Raw genomic sequence first — 15,520 nt, forward strand, 5'->3', positions numbered from 1 at the left:
TCAGTGCTTATCTTCGAATTACACTGGAGCGACTTCTGTCTTTTCTTTTTTGTATTCATCAACACTGCGTCAGAGTCTGAAATACCCATGCATAAAAAAACAATAGTGTGAGTATGGGTGAAGTGTGTGCACAAGTAGTATAGTGTAAAGGTAGCAGATAGCAGGTAGGTGAGAAATAAATGACGGGAGACATATGATAGCTCTACAACATGCATGGCACACAAAATTACTAGATTCAAGGATTTTGAAATATGAGCACAGGGATGGCTGGGAGAAATGCAGATGGCTCCTCCAGCACACCACAAGGTGTGGTCTTATGAAAATAACAGTCGAATGAAAACAAATAGGTCAGTCCATTTTTTCTGCACCGTCCGATGTACAAAGAACAGGCAGATCGCCTTCATCTACCTCCAGCCAGTCAGTGTTACGATCTTCCTCAAAACGCGAGCGACCACCGGCCTGTCCCCTGCCTCCGCCCACTACTAGGAAAAGGCCTACTAGTGGCGCACCAGTTTTGCCTACTAATGGCGCACTACTGGTGTGCCACTAGTACCACGCCACTAGTATTAAATACTAATGGCGCACCACTGGTGCGCCATTAGTATCTGGTATACTAATGGCGCATCACGCAATGCGCCATTAGTATATCCCACAATGTGCCATTAGTATGCCTCCCAGGGGGCCATATTTACCCATGTGTGGCTTACTAATGGCGCACTAGTTGATGATGCGCCACTAGTAATGTATTTGGAAAACAAAAAAAATCCAAATTTACAGAAAACAACCTATAAGGAAAATAATTTAAAAACCAAAAATGAAATAGAATCATATTTTTTATTATAGTAAGAATATTACAATGTCTTTACAAGTATCCAATAAAAGGAAAATTGCAAGGAAATAAAAGAAAATCCTAAAACTAATCTTCTAGTAATCTTTTCTTCTTTTTCTTCACTTTATCCCTGCAAAATGTAACAAAATAAACAGAAATACAAACAAACTATTTATAACATGTCAATATTGTCATTTTTTATGCAGAATTAGATATGAGCATATATTTCCAGAATTACATGGTTTGAATATTGTATGAGTAAGATTATAATGGAAATGAATTGCCGAGGACATATGAGGTTCAACACTAATCATCAACAACAAAATCATGCAAGAAATGATTGATCAGTAAATGGACAACCTTCTTAGAGATTGTCATGCGATGTCCAATGAACCAACAGGAAATAAGTAACATGCCTTCCAAGACATAATTCACTATTACACATAAATGTATATCCCAAACTGAAGAACACGCTAATATGTAATCATCATTTAGAGATACCAAACTGGAAGACCATTCATTTGGTCGCAAAATGAGCTACTTAACTAGTCCTTGACCATCCATCATGCACAAGAGCAAAGATAAAGATGGGCCTTGCAGCAGCGCCCATCCCTTGGAACAGTCCATTGCATTACGTGGAACATGCTCAGATTAAGCACAACTTAACAAAAGTAAATCTGAGACCCATCAAAACTAAAGATTCATCCTACTTGAGGATCGTCACTAATCATGGACACCAAAATCTTCCATTTGCAAGAAATGCTTCATGAGTAAATGCATAACCTTTTGGCATATAAAGCTTACACATTTTTCTGCATCCAATAGCAATTAGGTAACGAAAACAGTGAGCGGCTTAGATGGGGTACAAATTGAAATAAAACTATCCAGCAGCAAAAGAACCATAGCTAGTAAGTGACCAACACTGTCCACACACGCATCATACAAGACCAAGACCTCATCAGGCCACACCCTAGCGTATGAATAGACCAACACTGTCCACACACGCATCATACAAGACCAAGACCTCATCGTCGATGTCGTCCATGGATGACTCCTACTCCATCCAAATCAAACAAACAAATGAGAAGGGGCTGAGATACAGAGCTAGCAACCAATTTTTATAGAGAAGTTCTAAAATTTTCTGGGTTCATATATTCAGCATGTTGACAAACAGAGGCAGTGTAGAGCACTAGGCTAGAGCTTAGAGCTATGCATGTACATTGATTGTTATAGCAGTGCAGCGACAACTACTTGTTTAGATGCATATAAATCATCTCCTTGCTTGAAGTAGAAAGAAAGCAGAGTAAAGGGCCCTGAAGATGTTGACTACTCACTTAATTAGAAGGTAGTGAGAGAATCCCTTGCCCAGTTGGGACGAGTTTCAGACCGGCGGTGGAACTTGTTCTTGCCTGTTGAGGATCCTCAATGGACAAGAGAATGAAGGCATCATCAGCTGACACACAAAAAAGGGCTCTCTGAAAACTAAAACGACCATGGGGGTGCTGCTGCTTACCCGAGCTAGGAGCCGTCTTGTCGGAGGGGAGTTTGCCCTCGTACACGGCATGGTCGTTGGCCCAGCTCGGCTGCACCACACCGGAGCACGCGACCAAGGCACTGGTCTTGCGTCGAGTTGCGTTGACAACGGAAGAAAGTCCGGTCTTACACACAAGTAAAGACTGAATGTTCAGTGGCATGTACGTACATTATAATGGAAGTCCATATAGAATAAAAATGACGCCACTTGTGGCATCAGATAACGTGAACCAAGCGGGCCAATGGATCAATTTGACAGACAAATTAACCCAAAATCATGGCATGTACGACATCCATCCATCCAACCAGCAAGCATCAATTAAAGTGCTTATTCATTCATTCATTCATTTATTCATTCATGAGACATGATGAGATGGATAAAGTGAGCAATCTAACCTAACAATCCATCCATAAACAGCAGGCAATGGAATTAATTAAGCCCGAATCTGGCATGGAGATGCAAAAGTACAAGAGAGGCGGAAGAGACCGAGAGGTGCATTCAGATTGAAACTAAACTGAACTGCACAATGGCAATCAATACCACCAGAAAGAAGAATTGCAATCAATCAAATTGGCAAGCTAGATAAGATGTGCTCACCATGTCCACCTGTAGTAGGCAGAGGAGGAGGGAGCAGCCATGCGTCGTGCACCTGTAGCAGCTCGTCCGGAGCAGCCTTCCCTGCACATAAAATGAACCAATGAGGGGAGGGGAGGGGAGATGAAGAAGATGGCCTGCAGGCGCACGCACCATGGTCGGGGTCGGAGATCCGTCGCTGGAGATGGCCTGCAGCCGTCGTCCGTCGCCGGAGGTTGAGGCGTCGTACCTCCATGGCTAGGCTAGGCTAGGGTTTCTGGCATCTCCGTCCTGGCTTCTGCCGGCCCTGCATGGATGGTCGCGGCTCAGGTCGACGACGGGACGATGCGCCGTGGATCTGGATCTGGGCGCTCCTCACCTCCCTGGAAGCTCGCCGGAGAAGGCCTTCCCTTCCCTCCCCTCCTCTCCTCTACTGGGAGAGAAGAGGAGAGAAGAGAAGAGAAGGTGAGGTGTGGCGGCGCTGCAAGGAGAGGAGGCCGCCATGACCGGGCTCCTCCTGCTGCCATGGTCGCCGTGGCATCGGGCTAGGGTCTCGGCCCGACCGGGCAGACAGAGGAGAGGATAGGAAGGTCGCCGGCACAGCGTGGATGGGGAGAGGGGGCCGCCGGAGAGGTGACGCGGAAGAGGAGATCGGCGGCGGCGTTGGGTGAGAGCCGGAGGAGAGGCGGGTGGCTGTGTCAGGAGGAAGGGGAGGGGAGAGAACGTGTACGGGGGGAGGGGGGGTTGCATTCGGTTGAAGTGGTGGCCAAGTTACTAATGGCGCACCGTGGGAGTGGTGCGCCATTACTAGTTCCCACGGTGCGTCATTAGTAGTTTTTCAAAAAAATTGAAACAAAATTTGTAACAAAATTACTAATGGCGCATCATGGAGTGGTGCGCCATTACTAGTTCACTAGTAATGGCGCACCACATCCACGGTGCGCCATCAGTAGTTTTGAAAAATAAAATAAAAAACAATTTGAAGAAAAATTTGAAACAAAATTAGTAATGGCGCACCAGGGGAGTGGTGCGTCATTACTAGTTTAACTAGTAATGGCGCACCATCCCCTGGTGCGCCATTACTAGTTTTGAAAAAAAAATTTACTAATGGCGCACCGTGGATGTGGTGCGCCATTAGTATTTGCACACTAATGGCGCACCAACACATGGTGCACTATTACTATTTAGTAATGGCGCACCACGTGCATAGTGCGCCATTAGTGTCCATATTGGCAATAGCTGTTTTTGTAGTAGTGGCCCTACCCTCGACCTCACTGCACCGCCGTGCTTGGCACCGCCTCGGCCATCCCTTCAAGCCCCGCCAACCTCCAGATCATGCGCAAGCAACTCCTGCGCCCCACACCCCTATGATAGACACCATTGCGCCACTTCCCCGGCGAACAGGCAGACTAGGTGCTCCGCGCGCCTAAGCGAGTGCTGGTTCTTTTAATTGCGATTCGACTGACCCTGAATTGAAATACAGGCAGGCTACTGACCTCTAGCGAAGGTGAAATAGTGAATGGGAGACCACCTTGTGCATTTAGTATCACGAAGAAGATGCAGTACGAAGCGCTCAACTAGTTTCTTTCGTGGGATAAATACGATGTGAGCAGAGACGTAAGATTTGGACGAATAAGGGAAGAGGAGTACCTCTTTCTGCTGGTAGTGTTGTGTCCTCCTTCTATTTTTCCAACGATCTTCTTGTGGTTCGCTGGAAACGAGAAGTTGTGGAGGACGGTGGAGCCTTGGACGAACCCATGGCCAAGTTGTTGAGTGTGGTGTAGTGGCCGTCTGTCGGCGGCGGGAACCAGATCCGAGGCGACGAACGACGGCGTAGCAGGAATAGCTCCGGTGTGGTGGACAGTTGTGATAGTGGAACGGCAGCGGTGAGGCGCAGGACGGCGTGGTCGAAGTGGTTCTGGTACAGCGCACGTCGGTGTGGGCGTCGTGGAGGCAGCTCTGCCTCGGCTTTAGCTGCTAACTCCTTGAGGGCGTTGCGGTTGCGGTTGCGTTGGATGACGACGTCGGGGTACCGGCTCCGACGTGATGGAGGAGGGCGGTGGTGGATTGGGCGCGATGGGGTGGAGGACGGAGGAGGCTGGGGTTTCGCGGCTGGTGGAGAGGGTGTTTTGGCGCCCACGGAGTATGAATGGGGAAACGGAGGGAGGGGGAACTAAGGGTGAACAATGTTTTGGTTTGGGACGCGCTTGTTTGAAATTTGGGGAAAGTTACAAACGTTGCCCCCATCTAAAATTTCGGACATATTGCGGGTTGGGGGTAGGACAGCAGTCTTAGGTGTCCCAAATGGTGGGCGGGATAGATTTCGGCCGAGCGCATGGGTGTTTAGGTGCCCACGACGTATGAATGCTTCTAGGAGGCGGTTGAGACTGGCATCTTGGTGAAGTTACAAACCTACCCCGGTTTAGACCTTTGGACATCGAGCCCATAGACTACACGTGCCAGAGTCAAGACAGTAATTTCCTACCACCAAACATTAGTCTCGCGCAGTTTCGGGTGACCAGAGGCTTATTTGGAGCTTCGTTCAATATTTGGGAGCAGAAGCATTAACGTTTTCGGTTTTCTTGAATTGAACTTTCAGGATTTGTCAAACTTCACAAATCTTTACTCTTGAAAGTCCTAAAACTATGATTATTTTCGAATGGATGGGGTACATTTGAATATACATTGTACACGAGTATATATTAAAAAATATGCAACTTACCTCAGTTCATGCATGGTTCCAGATATAATCTCCTTGCTTGCAAAAAAATAGTTAGACATGCGTATGAATATATAGCATGTTCAAGCGCACAACAAAGATTGATGCCCCCTTTTAGATCTGATTTACAAATGCCATTATCTCGGGTTCAAATAGATGAGTGCACTTCCTATGAATTTGAATCCTCGAAACACCCTTTATGTTGAATTCAACATGTATTCTATTTCGTAGCTAGCAATTTGGAATGTATCCATGTAAGTGACAAATGTATAAAGTGCTTCACACTAACAACATGGAGTGCACTAACTAATGCTTATATAGGAATTGCAAAAGCAATGCATTGCCTATATTTCAAACCACTCTCACTCTATGGATCGATAATATAAAATAAACACATGCACATGTCAGAATTCAATAGAGTATGGGTGTCTGATAGACCAATTTTCATTCATACGCAAATTCCAAAATTCATGATCTCATCCAAAAATAATAATGCCATTTATATTTTAATTTAATGCGTAGAATCGCCTTATACATGTAGATGCACTATGCCTCGGCCCGTTCTCACAAACATGATATATATCTCTCTATCTAACGCATAAGTGCACACACTTTATATACATCGGCATTTCTCTTTCACACATGCTCATAATCTCTCCCGGGGTGTCGGGGTGTCTCACGCACACACTCTCTCTGTATCTCTCTCTCTCTCTTTCTCTCTCTCTTTCTGACTACTATGTACCACTCTTTTCACTAATCTCAGTTGGAAAACACTATTTCTCTCACATGCATATATACACATGCATGGTCTCTACTAGCCCTCTATACGCACATATATGTGCCTACGTGTCTCCCGCACGCACATTATCTTTAGGACTCTCTCGCACACATCCCCCCTCCCCACAGACACACCTCTCTCTTAGTAGTTGGCAGATATGATTCCATCAGATCATTCGGTAGGATATCCCTCACTGTTAGCCTGGATGGTAATACGAGGCAAGGTTTTACCCAAGTTTGGACCCTTGCAGTTGAGGAAAAAGCCTACTCCTGGTACTGTATATTAGTGATAGGGGTGTGTACAAAGTACACGTGAATACCAGGCATTGTGCGTGTGTGTGTACTATCGACGAACTAGCCCCCAGGCTTCTATAACATATTCGGGGCCTAGGGTTACAAATCATATATAGTCGGCTTATCACCAGTGGGGATAGAGTCCTCCATGACTCTGGTAGCTTCGTGTTGTATGCTGAGTCCTCCACATGGGTCTTCATATAATGCGTCTCGGTCCAACCTATGTGGCGCAGGATGGAACCGACCCATGAGTCCTCATGTTGACCCACCACAACTAGAAATGATGTGCCCACCACAACTAGAAATGATGCGCCCACCACACCACACACGCAATCGGCCACTAATACATGAAAGTTAATTGCATGGTGCATCCAAAAATATTTGTTCTGCATTGTGAATGTTTATATTTTCTCCTAAAATATTAGTCACGGGAAAGAGAAATGAAGGGCATATCTCTCCTTGTCTCCACCGGACACCCCCTCTTTCTATGCCACTTTCACATACGCACACAAACTATCTCTCCGCCCTCTAAAAGTATGCATGCATGCCCATAACACATTCACGCGTGACGGTCGGTGGACTTCAGAATATGCTCATTACGGTCACCGTATATATTTTCATGGTGATCATACGGTATCTAGCTCACGATACATCTCCGTATTTTGTTGATGACACTGATAGACATTGTATTTGATGCGTTTTCCGTATTTTGTTGACGACACTTACGGTCATTGTATTTGAAGCGAAAGCACGCTATGGTCACTGGACTTCAGAATAAGCTCATCACGGTCAGCACATACATTTTGTGGTGCTAACGAACCTGTGGTTGGATGGTTAGGAGGACAGTGGTTTCTCGAGCCCACCAGGGTTAAAGTCCTGGTGCTTGCATTTATCCTGGGTTAATATATTCAGTATTTTCCGGCGATATGCGTTCAGTGGGAGGAGACGTTCCACTCGACTATGAGGCACGTATGGTGACTTCGTAAAATCTCAAGATCATATGCTGGCTCACTCTCTCGAAGGTGCTCATAGGGGTAGGGTCTGCGTGTGCGCGCTTATAGCGGTGAGTGCTTGCGCGTATATATGAGCGCTTGCGTCTGTACCATGTTAAAAAAATACATGCCGTGATTATACGGTCACTGGCTCACCTGTACAACTCCGTATTTTGTTGATGGCACAATCAATTGACCAATCAAACGTTCCACATGGCACAACTATTGTTGCACCATCGAGGCGCGTAACCGTGGGGCCCACCTGTCAGTGCGTATATGAAAGAAATAAATAGTAGTTTGAGTCTGTACTGTGTTAATAAAATACATTTTAGGGTGAACATATGGTCACTGGCTCACCATACAGCTTCATAATTTGTTGATGACACGATCAATTGACCAGTCAAACGGTCCACATTCAGCAGCGCACATTACCATAGGGCCCACCCATCTGCGCGTATATGAAGGACATAAATGGTAATAAATTAGTGGTCGGTGGGGATTCGAAGTCGTGAGACCTCTGGTTGGCAGTCGCCGGCGGTGGGGGGGGCACGGTGATTGGGCAGCGGCGTGGGGATCGCCGGAGAAAAAGCTCGGCGTGGGGGGGCCTAGAGGGATGGCCGGGGCGACGGCGGATCGGCGGTGGGGAGTGGTTTCGGGGCGCGCGCGGCGGCGTGGCCGCGCGGGCCGGCCACGGGCGGCGGCGGCCGGCGGTGGCTTTGTGGCTCAGGGGGTGGAGGTTGAAGATAAACTGCAGGCCCTTGATTTCGTATCCAACAGCTGGAAAATCTACTGACCAGAGATGAAAAAATCAGTCAACTGACGTGTGGCCTCACCCCGCACGTGCATGTACACATGCACGCACGCAACACTCGCACGAACAGACGCACGCATGCACGCGTGCAACACTGACACGTACACATAATGAACACACACACGCATGCAGGCGTGGAACACTGACACGTACACTGCACTCATGAACACACGCACGTATGCACACATGCATGCAACACTGAAACGTACACATGCATGCACGCAACACTCGCACACCTGCATGCACACCGCACACAACGCAAGACACACGCTCAACCTTTACGTGCATGCACCCTTTGTTAAGGACATGGATTGGTACGGGTATTAACCAATCTTATCTTTTTTGTAAGGTTTAATCAATCTTGTCTGTGATAAGCAAAACATTGATGTTTGCAGCGGTCTTTATGAATCACAACGTATCTAACGGGCTATCAACGTATATATGAAAATTTTAAAATTCTCTTACATTATATAGTAGGCTTATCTAGATGAAATAGATGACGTCACACTCAATGAACAATCATCGGTTTATGAAATGCCCGCTTCTGACCGCCCTGGCCCACCAAAAGTTCCTCTGCCGTGCGCTGCCTGCGTTGGGTGACTGACATGCAGGCCATGTACCCAAAGAGCCCACATGTCAGTGGAAGAACGGCGCGGTGTCGTACGTCAGAGTCGAGGGCGCCACTTGATGCATGCCCGGCTGAACACGCCTCCTTGCCGCATTCAAAGACCTCCATGAAACCCATGTGGAAGCCGAGAAACCCACTCTAGACACACGTCCGTTCATGACCGGGCCGGCATTAAACGCAACGCCGGTCAAGCTCTTCCCGTCCGCCGTCTACTTAATCTCCTATTTAAACGATGCCAAATGCCGGCCAAGAATCGCACCCCTCCGCCGCTCCCCTATCTCCTCCTTCATCATTTTGTCCACTCTTACAATGGCTTAAGAAGATTAGTTATCCCGCATCCAAGCCGGCTGGGTGGCCCACCGAGCCCTCCGGATACGAGCTATGCAGCTCGCTGATCCACCTCCCTTCCCTCGCCCGACGGAGCCAGTTGCCTCCTCAAGCCGGCGCGCGGTTCAACAACTCGCCGCTCCAGGCCAGCTCAACGAGGAGTAGCGCACGGGCGTCGTCGCTGCCGTCCACGCCGCCACCTCGTACCACGCCTCCCGTGTCTGCGACCGCGTCACCCGTTTCTGTGGCCGAGACTCCCATGCCGGCGGCCGTGCCGTGCAAGTAGAGACAGAAGCCGGGTGCGCGGAGAGCGACGAGTCAGTGGCCAGCACCTCCACGTCCGCCGCCATCATCGAGGAGAAGTAGAACACGGGAGGCCGCCGCCGCTTGGGTCCCATGAAGGCCACCGCGGAGGCGACGTCGGCGTACACAGCAGGTGTCTTGCCAGATCCTTTTGTGGCGAGGACCTTCGTCGACCCCGCATGGGCTCCACGGAAGCGGAGAAGCCCCCTTCCACCATCATCTTGGGAATCAGCCAACCATATCAGTTGGGCAGCGGGGAAGCGAGCCGTCCTTCGCACTGAAGCATATACCTCCGGGGCTCCCGGCAGTCCGGTGATCGTGCTGCCAGACATGAGGAACACAAATGGATCGGCGGGCGGCCATTTAGGCCAGGTATTATATACCTGTGCTGTCCAGAACTAGCACCGCTTAGTTGATTTGAATGCAATGAAATCCGTCATGTTTGTACGAAAATCTGGTATTTTATATGAATTCCGTCATTTTTTATGAGAAATATCGCCGTGTTTTCATGAATTTCGTCTGGTCGGTTGAGTTGCTGTCAGAATGTGTGCGGCTACAGTTGGATGGCATAATATGCGGGTCGCCGGTCGGTCTGCGGCCGGCTCGGGCGGCCTGGTGGGACAAAAAAAGCACAGCTCGTGCGAGGTCATCCCCAACATGCGCACTGGAGGATGCATGAGAACCCGAGCCATTCCTCATTCATCGGTGGCAAAGGCACCGGTGGACAAAAGGGTCGCCAATATTTTGGCTACCTCGGGCAAAATCCAAATAGCCCCTCCCAGCAGATTCAAATCCCTCGTTCGCCGTGAAATTTTGCCATGTGTTGTTTTCATGGACTAGCAAGATGCCCGTGCATTGCAGGGAACATCAAGATGCATTTTTTACAAAACACCTGTTGTGATTGACCCATGCAGGAGTAATCCCATGTGTAAAAACTAATGATATCTCGAGAATTTTATCGGAAAAATGGTATCTCGAGAACGAAAAAATGATATCTCTACTCCTAAAAGACCCAGTTGGTGATGATGGTGTGTCTGCCATCCGTCATTTCTGACCATTAGATCTACATCTAATGGTTGCGAGGTAAGTTGTGGCATGTTTGCAACAATAGCCCACTTCTCTGCTCCAATTTGAAGAAAACCCCTTATTATCTTGAAAGCAACCACATCCCTCCCTCGCCTCATCAAAACAACCTGAGAAATATATTTTGAGTGAAACGTAATATATTTTTAGTGCTATATATGTATATCAAAACAAGAGTGTTTTCTTTCAAGTTTGTGAACAAGTACTGTTCTACTTTGGATCCGTTGCAACGCACGGGCACATTGCTAGTCTCGAGAAAGATGAGAGATAAGGTGAGGAGGAGTGGGGCATGGTGGTGACTGGTGGTCGGACTGGGCAGAGGCATGGGGATGGATGGTGCATTATGTCTAGGTTTGTATCTCTCTCATGCACACCCAGGTAGGTGGGGGACGTGCACGAAGAGAAGAGGTGCACGCACGTCGCACGTACTCCCGTCTCTTTCCCAACCACACCCGTGCGGGTACACGGTGGAGCTCATTTCTGTATGAAAAGGCAGCCCACGTGCTAATTTGACACGTGTACTGATTGTCCACTTAATGGAGGATCGTCTACCACGGGTGGACAAACAAATTGCGACTTGATGCGTTATGTTAAAAAAGAGGCAAACCATGTGGGGCCTACCTTAGAGGCAAGGTTCTATACACTTGAGATGCTCTATACGTATTACTTTTGATGTGTCCCGTCAACTTGCAGGACGAGGAGAAGCTTGCTTACTACGCCTTCTCCCCCGCCCACGGGCGCGGTGGCTCGCAGGACGAGGTGAAGCTTGCTTACTACTACTCGTTGTATATTGGTTTATTGGTCCCCATTGTATATTGTGTCAAATTTTGACTATAGATTGAACTAACAAAACGTTCGTGCATGTTACCAAAAATTATATCATTGAAAACTATGTTGAAATACGAATCCAATGATATAATGTTGGTTGACATGCATTAACATTTTGTTAGCTAAATATTTGGTAAAAATTTGGCACGAACTACAAAGGTGACCTATAAACCAGGACAGAGGTAGTAGTACTACGCCTTACGCCCGCTCCCTCGCCCACGCATGCGGTGGCTCGCAGGACGAGGAGAAAACTTTACTACTCCCTCCGTTTACTCCTCGTCCCTACCTTGGTTAGAGAGATTATCATATTGTTTGGAATATATGTCCTTTAGTAGTACTCCCTCCTTTCTAGTTTATGGCTCAATTTCCTTGGAGTAGTACTACTACAGCAATTTCCTTGGAGTCCGTGGTGCTGCAAGCTACCCTAGGCTATGTTACTACTCCCTCCTTTCCAGTTTATGGCTCAATTTCAAAATCTCTCCAACCAAGGTAGACGGTGAGTGGTGGAATTAATTTCGTAGTTTGCACAAGTAATGTACGCTTGTTTTTCTCAAGAAGTTATGTTTACCGAGGCATTAATTAGAACGAATGCACGCATGACCACTAAATTTCCATGAACTTCTACATGCATTGCTGAGTTTTCTCTTGACAATGCTTGCATCGGGTGATTTAACGCACCTCAAAATCCAACATGTGATGGTACTACTACTACTAGTAGTAGAATTGAGACTTATAAAACGGAAAAACGAATTTTTTTAGGCCCTGTTTGGTTCATAAGTCCTAGGAGTTTTTCTAGTCCCACCTAAAAAGTCCCTAGTCCCTAAAAAGTCCCTCCCTGTTTGTTTCCAGGGACTAAAAAGTCCCTAGTACCTCCCTAGAGGTTATTAAATGACTATGTTACCCCTAGTATACAGAAAATAACAACCAAACAACACCATGGGGTGGCGGGGCAATGGGTGCAGGGTGGGGCATTGTTCGAAAAGTCCCAAAAAGTCTCAAAAAAGACTCTCCTTCAGAGTCTTCTTCATTTAGTCCCAAAAGGCAACTTTTAGTCCCTAGTAGTCCCTCCAGTTTGGTTAAAAAGTCTCTAAGAGGGACTTTTTCTAGTACCTACACCAAAAAGTCCCTGAAAACAAACACCCCCTTAGACGAGCCCTATAAACCAGAAAGGAGGGAGTAATAAGTAGTATACTACCTCCATAGTGGGTACGTACTCCGTAAAATCAGATTTTCCCAAAACTAAGTCGCTCAACCTTTATTTGCTTGTTTCCCTTCCTGCCTCGTTGCCTCGAACAGACTATTCCAAACTCCCCTGCCTGCCGCGCGGGAAAAGACCCGCCCTCGCCTTTTTTTAGTCACCGAACAGACTATAGATCGCGCGAATCAGCAAAAACCAAGCCGTGTCTTGTACTCCTCCATCAACGCTCGCTTTCATGAATTCTGTACTTCCTCTCGCCGACATGTGGGACATATAGCAACCGGGTCGACGTGTCATGCACCAACTAACAGTGCAGAACAGTAGGGGGGACGCACCCCAGTCGTACCGCCCTAGTAGTAGTAATGAGCAATGAGACGTCAAATCACAATGCCGCACCTTCCTAGACGGACGAAGCAACCGTTATTTCACACTTCGCTTCACCATCATCTCCTTCAAGAAAACCACGTAGCATTGCTTCTACCATTGTTCTGCCTCAAGAGGGACACACGCATCGCCTTGGTACATCATGACACGTGGGACCGCATGACAGGCCATGCTCCCCCGCCCATCGCTCGGTAAAATCACCTCATTTTTACTACTTCCTCCGTATCGGTTTACAGGGCATGCACGTCGTTCTAGGTTGAGATTCTAACTGGCTATACATGTGATGAACAGTATATGTTTAGAAACTACATCCGCTTAAGAATCGAATCATATACTTTTTGTGACATAGTAACTCATATTTAGTTAGTCAAATGGATGACCGAGAACTACGTGCGCGCCCTATAAACCGAGACGGAGAGGGTAGTACAGTACGTATCTTTTTAGATCAATATAGTCGGGATTCAACGAGGAGCAAAACCAAGTGGTAGGCTGCTCCTGTCATGTTGGCGTAGCAACTTAAGCAGGGTCAGTCCGCACACGAAATGGTGACACACGTAACAGGACCCCTTTGGCCGACATGTGGATCATCCACCATCTTGTTCCACGTGCGATGCACCAAATTACAGTTCGGAGCAGCGGTTGGACTTGGACGCACCCCGGTCGTAGCACCGCGCAGTAGTAGTAAATGAGCGATGAGGGGTCAAAACACAAAGCCCCACCTTTCCCGCATTAAGATGGATGGACGAAGCAACCATCATTTCACTCTAGGGCGCAAGAGCATAAAGAAAAGAGAAAACCAATGATGCGTGCGACAGCTACCTAGGGCACCCTAGGGTAGGGGCCTCCACTACAAATCCTTTTTTTGAAAGCGCCCCCACTACAAATCCGCTTCTCCCTCGTCCTGTTGAAGAAAACCGATGATGCGTGCGGCGGTAGGGTTTGTAGGAGTACTACGGCGTGCGGGGCCACGTCGTAGTAAATGGGATAGGGATTGAGTTCGAGCCGACGCCTTAATATGTGTGGGCCGCTTGGTTTTATGGGAACGAGGAAGCATTTTGGGTTCGGGGACCAGTGGAGATATACGTACAAAAAATTGTGGATGTAGGTTCGACCGAAAGGCAATGATACATGGGCCCTACATTTTGATATACCAGCGACCGCGTGAAATTTGCTACTCTACTCAAAACTAGTAAGGTACATGCATTGAACGCATGAGATTTGGAAACCAAATTATGAATAAATACACATTATAGCATGTAAAGCTTTGAGTCATATATGCATGATGTAGATGTTTGTTTAGTTCTTATAGTTAATCTCATTCAAAATAGTTTGGTCTTATAAAAGGTTAACATTCATGGGATTGTGCATTGTAAAGCATAAAGTAAAAAAAATAATGGCAATTCATTTAGAAAAAGAAGTTTGGGCAATTATGACACGGAAGATTCTAGAACAAATGATAAGTGCTTGTGTTTTGGGAAAGCATGCATGGCCCACGTCTCTTATTGGTTGATATGTCACCAAACAAGAAACGAGGAGGGTCTTAATGTACCGTGCCAAAGTGTTTTGGGATTATTTGGTTTTCGGAATATGACTTACACACCTAGACGGAGGGAGTACAAAGAGAAAAAATGAATTGCAGTTAAAAGAATGGCATTTCTAACAAAAATGTGAATGTGAACTACATATGTGTGCACGTGACTAGCACATACATTGTCGATGCAAAATTTAATGCAAGAAATAACTTATGAGTAACTTGCATGAATTGATGATGTGGTGCTTGCATGCATAGAGTAGAAAAAACAATGTGATTTATGACTTTCATGCATGACGTGTTCTTGTGCCATAGTTGCATGTCTAGGAAAAAAGCTACTAGTGGGTTGTACTAGCTATTTAGGAATAGAAGATGTATACATGGAAGTTGTAGGGAAAGAGATGACATGTATCTCAATTCCCATGAGTAGGGATTGGAAAGGAGATGCCATTTGGTTCACATCATAGGAACTTCTCTATTGAATCTAGAGATGACATGTATCTCAATTCCTATGAGGAGGGATTAGAAAAGAGATGTCATTTGGTTCACATCATAGGAACTTTTCTATTGAATATACGCTAATGTTTATTTTCCTTCAAAATTATGGGAGTATAGGAATCCATTCATATGAACCAAGTGTCTCTAAAGCTATAAAAATGATATCATGTTTATTTCCTTTGAAATGTGGAGTAGATGAATCTATTCCTAT

The 15,520-nt window shown here is 46.7% G+C and overlaps 1 long non-coding RNA gene across 1 annotated transcript; it reads right to left on the minus strand.

The window, feature by feature from the left end:
- Positions 1-837: 837 nt before the first annotated feature.
- LOC120962567 (uncharacterized) lies at positions 838-3,019 on the minus strand. The gene is made up of 3 exons (XR_005753305.2): positions 2,961-3,019; positions 2,343-2,487; positions 838-2,238 (listed from the first exon to the last, which is right to left on the minus strand). It is a non-coding gene; the product is annotated as an uncharacterized lncRNA (long non-coding RNA).
- Positions 3,020-15,520: the final 12,501 nt, after the last annotated feature.

Source organism: Aegilops tauschii, chromosome 4 (genome assembly GCF_002575655.3).
Source record: "Aegilops tauschii subsp. strangulata cultivar AL8/78 chromosome 4, Aet v6.0, whole genome shotgun sequence".
NCBI lineage: Eukaryota > Viridiplantae > Streptophyta > Magnoliopsida > Poales > Poaceae > Aegilops > Aegilops tauschii.